Genomic DNA, 8,745 nt, shown 5'->3' with positions numbered 1-8,745 from the left:
TGGGAACCGAATGGACTCAGTAGCTTTATAGGAATTGGTCCGTGCACTAAGATAACAGTGCACTGAGATGAGAGTGAGGGTATATTGAAAATGTGGGATCTGAGCATGACATGAGTGGTATGCAGTAAGGGGTGGATACTGTCCTGGGTTCAGCAGTAGCAGTCAGTTTTTCTCCTCCTTGGTAGCTGTTGCAGCACTATGTTTTTGACTTTTGGCCTGGGAACAAGGCTGATAACACTGATGTTTAGACTGACCAAGGACTTTGTGAGTCTCATGCTCTGCCAGGGAGGAAGAGGGGCCGGGGGGAAGCGGGGACAGGGCACCTGACCCAAACTAGCCAAAGAGGTATTCCATACCACAGCACGTCATGCCCGGGATGTAACTGGGAGCTACTCGGAAGGGCACGTTTTTTTTTTCTGTCGGGCTCTCTTTTCCTGTGGGCGGTATCGTATTCTCTTCCCTTGTTATTTCTCTTATCATTATTATTATTGGTGGTAGCAGTAGTGATTTGTGTTATACCTTAGTTACTGGACTGTTCTTATCTCAACCCGTGGGAGTTACATTCTTTCGATTCTCCTCCCCATCCCTCTGGGGGGTGGGGGGGAAGTAGACCGCATGGTTCTAATTTACAGCCGGGGCTTAAACCACGACACCATAAAATGGAGTAAGGTCAAAGGGGCCTGCACAGGAGATTCAATTTTTGAGAATAAAATGGCAAGATGGACGTCGCCAGATACCCACAGATGTGATCAACAAAATAACAGCAATGTCTCCACCAACTAATAACAAAGAAACACAAGCTTTCTTGGGTGCTCCGGGGTTCTGGAGAATGCACATCCCAAATTACAGTTCGATTGTAAGCCCTCTCTATCATGTGACCCGGAAGAAGAATGATTTTAAATGGGGCCCTGAGCAACAACAAGCCTTTGAGCAAATTAAATGTGAGATAGTTCATGCAGTAGCCCTTGGACCAGTCCGAACTGGGCCAGATGTAAAAAATGTACTGTACACCGCAGCTGGGGAGAATGGTCCTACCTGGAGCCTCTGGCAGAAAGCTCCAGGGGAGACTCGAGGTCGACCCCTCGGCTTTTGGAGTCGGGGATACAAAGGATCTGAGGCCAGCTATACCCCAACTGAGAAAGAGATACTGGCAGCCTATGAAGGGGTTCGAGCTGCTTCGGAGGTGATTGGCACTGAAGCACAGCTCCTCCTGGCACCCCGGTTGCCCGTGCTGGGCTGGATGTTCAAAGGCAGGGTCTCCTCTACACATCATGCAACCGATGCGGCATGGAGTAAATGGGCTGCACTAATTACACAACGAGCTCGAATAGGAAATCCCAGTCGTCCAGGCACTCTAGAAGTCATCATGGACTGGCCAGAGGGCAAAGATTTTGGAATGTCACCAGAGGAGGAGGTGATGCGTGCTGAAGAGGCCCCACCATATAATAAACTATCAGAAAGTGAAAAGCAGTATGCCTTGTTTACTGATGGGTCCTGCCGTATTGTGGGAAAGCATTGGAGATGGAAAGCAGCCGTATGGAGTCCTCAACGACAAGTTGCAGAAACTGCTGAAGGGGAGGGTGAATCGAGTCAGTTTGCCGAGGTGAAAGCCATCCAGCTGGCCTTGGACATTGCTGAAGGAGAAAAGTGGCCAGTACTTTATCTCTATACTGACTCATGGATGGTGGCAAATGCCCTGTGAGAGTGGTTGCAGCAATGGAAGCAGAGCAACAGGCAACGCAGAGGTAAACCCATCTGGGCTGCTGCACTGTGGCAAGATACCGCTGCCCAGGTGCAGAACGTCGTGGTGAAGGTACGCCATGTAAACGCCCATGTACCCAAGAGTTGGGCCACTGAAGAACACCAGAACAACCAACAAGTGGATAAAGCTGCTAAGATTGAAGTGGCTCAGATGGACTTAGATTGGCAACATAAAGGTGAATTATTTTTGGCCCGGTGGGCCCATGACAGTTCAGGTCATCAGGGCAGAGATGCAACATACAGATGGGCCCGTGATCGAGGAGTGGGCTTAACAATGGACACTATTGCCCAGGTTATTCATGAGTGTGAAACATGTGCTGCAATTAAACAAGCCAAACGGTTAAAGCCTCTTTGGTATGGAGGACGATGGCTGAAGTATAAATATGGGGAGGACTGGCAGATTGATTATATCACACTCCCACCAACCCGCCAAGGCAAGCGCCATGTGCTTACCATGGTGGAAGCAACCACCGGATGGCTGGAAACATACGCTGTGCCCCACGCCACTGCCCGGAACACTATCCTGGGACTTGAGAAACAGATTTTGTGGCGACGCAGCACCCCAGAGAGAATTGAGTCAGACAATGGGACTCATTTCCAGAATAACCTTATAGACACTTGGGCCAAAGAGCATGGCATTGAGGTATATCACATCCCCTACCATGCACCAGCCTCTGGGAAAATCGAACGGTACAATGGGCTGTTAAAAACTACATTGAGAGCAATGGGTGGGGGAACTTTCAAGCATTGGGATACACACTTACCAAAGGCCACCTGGTTGGTCAACACCAGAGGATCTGCCAACAGGGCTGGCCCAGCCCAGTCAGAACTTTTACATATTGTAGAGGGGGACAAAGTTCCTGTGGTGCACATGAAGAATTTGCTGGGGAAGACAGTCTGGGTTATTCCTGCTTCAAGTAAAAGCAAACCCACTCATGGGATTGCTTTTGCTCAGGGACCCGGATATACTTGGTGGGTAATGCGGGAAGATGGGGAAGTTCGATGTATACCTCAAGGGGATTTGATTTTAGGGGAAAACAGCCAATGAACTCAATTGTATGCTGTTGCCTGCTATGTAATACTTTTATAGCCCGTCAACTAGAAGTCTGCAGGGCATCAGCGACTCGCCCTGACTTCCCTCCGACCATCATCCCAACAGAGAGTGAACTTTGATAGAACCGGACGAGTTCTGTGGCAAAGGAACGATCAGCATCAGCAGGCAACGATCCAAAACTACACAGAGCCTCTCCTGCCCTGAAAGACTGTTACAAGAGATAGAGTCCAACATCATAGACTGGATGGACTCAGCATCTTTATAGGGATTGGTCCATGCACTAAGATAACAGTGCACTGAGATGAGAGCAAGGGTATATTGAAAATGTGCGATCTGAGCATGACATGAATGGTATGCAGTAAGGGGTGGATACTGTCCTGGGTTCAGCAGCAGCAGTCAGTTTTTCTCCTTCTTAGTAGCTGGTGCAGCGCTGTGGTTTTGACTTTCAGCCTGGGAATAATACTGATAAAGCCGATGTTTTCAGTTGCTGGTCAGAATGTTTACCCTGACCAAGGACTTTGTGAGTCTCATGCACTGCCAGGGAGGAGGGGAAGCCGGGAGGAAGTAGGGACAGGGCACCTGACCCAAACTAGCCAAAGAGGTATTCCATACCACAGCACGTCATGCCCGGGGATGTAACTGAGAGTTTCCCAGGAAGGTACGTTCTCTGCTTTGTTGAGCTCGTTTTCAGCGGGTGGTATCATATTCTCTTCCCTTGTTATTTCCCTTATCATTATTATTATTGGTCGTAGAAGTAGTGATTTGTGTTATACCTTAGTTACTGGACTGTTTTTATCTCAACCCGTGGGAGTTGCATTCTTTCGATTCTCTTCCCCATCCCTTTGGGAGGGGGGGTTGAGGGGGAGTAGAAACTGCATGGCTGACTTGCCGACTGGCTTAAACCACAACAATCTGTTTTGTTGCTGGATTTTTCATACTTATGACACTGCTATGTAGATCATGGACAGCATCACCACTGTGGCCAAAATAACCAAAACCATCATAAACATCCTGATGAATCAATGCTTATGTATAGACTCACTGTCTCGAATATTGGATGAGCAGAAGTGATTAATCTGCAGCCACAAATGTGGCATATATGTCAAAGTCCTACTGGAATTCAGATTTCTAATGTCCACAGACACTTAGGATAGTCAGTGCCTGTTACTATGTAGCTCTAGAAATTTTTTTGGAAAGACAAATTATCAATTGACCTGCTAGATGTGTCCGGTTTCCATTTAATCTTCACAGAAGTAGGAGATTCAAGATTTCAGACACCCTGAATTTCTCTTTGAAGACAAAGACATCTCTTCTGTTGTTGCACAAGCATCACATGAGCTCAGCTTGGGATCTCCAAGAAAGTCTACCAGGACAGCATGCCTGACTGTTTAGGCATTGCTGTTCCTAAATTGAATGACCCAAGTTAGCAGGGAAAAACATGGAAGACGGTCACAGCTGTTCACAGAGATCTTCTGTAATAATTTGGAAGTGTAAGTTGGATTCCTGTACACTTTGGGTTTCTTAGTAACACATTCAGACCTTAGGCAGGAACAAACTTGAGTATGGAGCTCTTTCATTAAGTTTGGTACTGAGCATTTTTTTTTGGCCAGTGGTGGGTCTTAGTGAGTTGCGCTGTCATATCTCAGTAATCAAGTGCTCCTAAAGCAGGAAATGCAACATTCTTGCTAGGGTTAATTTGGACATCATTAATTTCTAGTAAAACATCACAAAATGATCCTAGTTCTATAATTAATATCTAGACACTGTGACTGCTTCAGTAAAAATTCCCATAAAATATCTTCTTGAGACATTATAACATAAAATAAGCAAATTATTTCCTAAAACTAAACTTAAAAATTTCGTGTCTGACCAACCCACCTTTACAGGTTACTAAACTTTCTTGGTCTATTTGCCTCACTGGAAGGTTACTGACATGCATAAAATTCTTTCACTTTTTTATATTTGTATGAAAACCTTTGAACAAATGCAATAATAAATCAGTTATAACTTTCACCAACCATAAGACATTGCTCATATTTAAGTAAAAAAACCAATACAGCAATGTAAGATTAAATTAGCTAATTAACAATTTAGCCTCAGTAATTGGAATGGTGTTTAAGCAAAAATAATTTATACTAAAAATAATCTTTGAGTGCTGAAAAGAATGATTGTCATTTGATTATAAACCAAACTAAATGACTTTTCTCAACTTAATTACGCATTTTACCTAAACGTTTTTAATTCTACTACTGAAGCTGTACTCTTACTTAATAAGTAAATTGCAGTTTAGAACCAATTATGATCCTTTTTTTCATATTTTTGCTTTAACCCAGCAGCTATTTCCCTATTTTCATGAACTGAGATACAGGGTTTATAGGAGACAATTCCCAATAAATATCCAAGTTTATTTGTTTTCTATCAAAAGTTATAGGTGGTAATTTCAGATATCTTCTACAGAACGTATTTTGGTTTGTACTTTAATGAATCTGTTGAAATTGGGGAACATTTCTTTCATAACCCTTCTTCCCTGCAGTGGCTCCTAAAGATGCAGTCACAGACCAAGGTATGCAGCCATATTTTCACATCTCAAAATAAAAAGTCAAATGTGTCTCTCAGCAAGATAGAAAATATTGAAAAATAATATATTGGGTATTTATAATTTGTGTATACGCTATGACAAGCCAAAGAAATCCTTTGAAGTTCTCTTAGAAGAAAAGCATCCACATCACTTCTTCTAATATCTAGTTATTATAGTAGAGGAGGTAAGCCTATAATAACTTATGAAAACAGATCTGCAACTTGCAATTCAATTTTGTGAAATTTATTAAACTATAAAGAACCAGAATTTATGAGTGTGTTATTAAAAAAGAAACACAGTTTTAATTAGATGTGGTTTAACTGAAAGTGTAGAATACCTGTGCATAGAAAAATATGTCTGAAAAGATGTATCTGTTCATCCAGATGATCAAAATGCAGACTGTCCCACATTGCCGATGGCCAAATTACTGTGGCATACAAGATGGCTGAAGTCATATATTACTTCTGCTGACTTATGGATGTGAAATAGGAAAAGATGATTATTAGCAAATATCCAACTAGCTGAGATATGCAAAATAGGCAGCTTGTCATATTGACAGAGCCTAATGAGTTTATAGTTGAATAGGATAAAGATTATAATGAGAGGAGAATGCAGAGTGCATAAAACTATGCAGTAACAAGAAAGATAATGACTGCTATAACAACACATGGGCTTGCGCCATACATTGTCCATATTCCACTTTGCAGAACATCTGCTGCCAAAGCAGTCTGGCTGTAGGAGAGCAAGACTTTGCTCATTTTCTATATGTTAGAGCTTGGAGCAGAAACAGTCATATATGAACTATATTCTCATCAGAACCAACCTTTTCCTGTTTTAAACGATAGAAATATAATTGTGTTACTGCAACTGGGGGACTAAAGATATTCAGCTGAGCTGTAATAGCTGACTGGCTGAGCACTTAGCCCCCTGCAAATGCAACATCAGATACTACCTTAAACCACTTTCATGTCAGGAGAATGTACAAGTAGATACCAAAGAAAGGTTGAAAGGTGCTTCTGTAGGCTGCATGTGCATGCAGTTATCTCTCCATATTTTCAGTGTTGCCATGTATCATAAAGTTATCATTTATTTATTATTTTCCCTATAAGTTTCATTTTCCAGAGTTACTTGTTGCTTGCATAAGGATGTACTATGTCCCACTGCACGTAAGGGGAACAAGCAGAATTTAGCAGCAGTATTTTAAGATAACCTATTTTAAAGGCTGAGGGAATGTTAAATGAAAGCTCTAAGTATCGTATGGCACAAAAAAGGAATGTTTTTCTTCTAGATATAACTGCTTATATATCTGGTAACTACATAAGGTGAAGACAAGCAAAAAGATCATCTCTTAGGCTTGAAATGCCAAAAAATCTCTAATGAAAAATATGTTGGCCACATTAGGCTAATCATATGTAGATATCTTAATTGGATAGAGAGATTGTTATATCACCAGTAAGTATCTGAACTGAACAGGAAAACTAAACAGCTTTCTACCTAAAAAGGGAAATTAAGCACCCTTGAGTTTTTGGCCTTTTAGAAGACTCTATTGAATTGTAATACCTCCATCTTCTCAGATGGAATCAATTTCTCTGATTTTTATATTGGCATGTAAAATTCTTCATTCTCTCTACTCTTTGCCGAGGACTTTCCAGAGGATATATTTAAGACACGAGTGATTGTAGCAGAGGTTATGGAATTAACTGCCAAAATGAAGAGCAACAACCCGCTAGGAGCAAGAAATGTTTACTTAGAGTTTCCAAAGGAACCCAGAGATGAAGTAGCTGAATTGCTAACACTGATATCTAAACTTTAATTTAAAACTGCTTTACTGAAGACTGGGTGATGGCAAACATAACACCAATTAAAAAAAATAAAATATTTGCAGAGTTGCTGACCTGTAAACTTGGAGTCTACAGTGAGAAAATTAGGAGAAACCATTTTTAAGAATGGAATTGGTGTACATGCAGATAGATGTACTTTATCTAGGAAAAGTCAGCATGCCTTTTCCAAAGGGAACTACTGTCTTGAAAATGTATTGGATATCTTTGAAAGGGTCAGCAGGCATATGGATAAAGCTGATCTAACTGATATAATCTATTTGGATTTGGATATTAAGCAACCATGTGTAAGAGATAAGGTCATAACTTGGACAAATAATTGGTTATAAGACAAGCAACAGAGAGTGGGAGTAAATAGTCAATTTTCCAAGTGAAGGGAGGTCAGCAGTAGAATTCCACAGAGATATGTGTAGGTGATTGTTCTGCTTAATATGGTTATCAGTGACCTGCATAACAGAGTGAGCAGTGACGTAAAAAAGTTAGGTGATGATATTAAATTATTCAGGCAGCATGAGATCTGACCGCAAAAAATTGCAGGAGGTTTGTATGAGACAAGAGAAAAAACAAAACAAAACAGGCAGATGAAATTCAGCATAGAAAACTAAATGAAAAATGATGAGAAGAAAAGACAATCCTACTTTTATATACAAACGAAGTGCACCAAGATAACAGTTGTCACTCAGGAACAAGATTTGTTCTTGAGAAAGAGATTTCCACTGAAATGTCAGCTGGTGCTCAGTTGTCATCATAAAGCAAATGTTAGGAATTATTAAGAGCAATAGAGAGCAAAACAGAGATCACTGTTCCACAATGTAAAGTCATGGGTTCAGCCATATCCTAGAATATTCTATACAGTCCTGAGCCTCTCATCTCTAATGCATGAAGCAGAACTAGGGAAAGTTCAAAGACAGGTGGCAAGAGTGAACAAAGGTCTGTAACAGGTTTCATACAAGTAACCCTTGTGCAAGCTAGGAGTCTTCTATGTGGAAAAATGATGACATGGGGGAAAGATGTGCTAGAAATTTAAAAGAAAAGTGAGAGATATGAAGACAGTGTGTAGAGATTAAAGTGTTTGCAGTCTTTTCCAGTTGAAGGACAAGAAAGAGTCAAATGAAGCCCAACAAACCCACCTGTTTTGTTGGGGTTTTTTAAGACAAGGGAGAGATGATAGGTGATTTACAGGACAGGAGATGTAAGCAAGTTCTTGCTGAAGACTATTTCTCATGCTAAAAATTTCCATTAGCTCAAGGGGAAACTAGACAAGTTTGTGCAGAAGAAATGAATCAAGGTTTACTGAACACAACAACTCTTCATCTGGCTCAGCAAATCTCTGAAATTGAAATAGCTGGAGGATAGCAGAATGCTAATGAGACATATAGATTGTTACCCTTTTCATTTTTATCATGTCCTCTAGACTTGTGCCCATTGTTAGAATCAACTTACTGAGTAGAAAGACCCCAGTTGGTCTGACCTAATAAGGATATTCTTACATTCATATATTCCCTTTCAACCGA

The sequence above is a fragment of the Psittacula echo genome (genome assembly GCF_963264785.1).
Source record: "Psittacula echo genome assembly, chromosome: 1".
Classification (NCBI taxonomy): Eukaryota; Metazoa; Chordata; class Aves; order Psittaciformes; family Psittacidae; genus Psittacula; species Psittacula echo.
The sequence above is the reverse complement of the archived record's forward strand: the minus strand, read 5'-3'. Positions refer to the sequence as shown.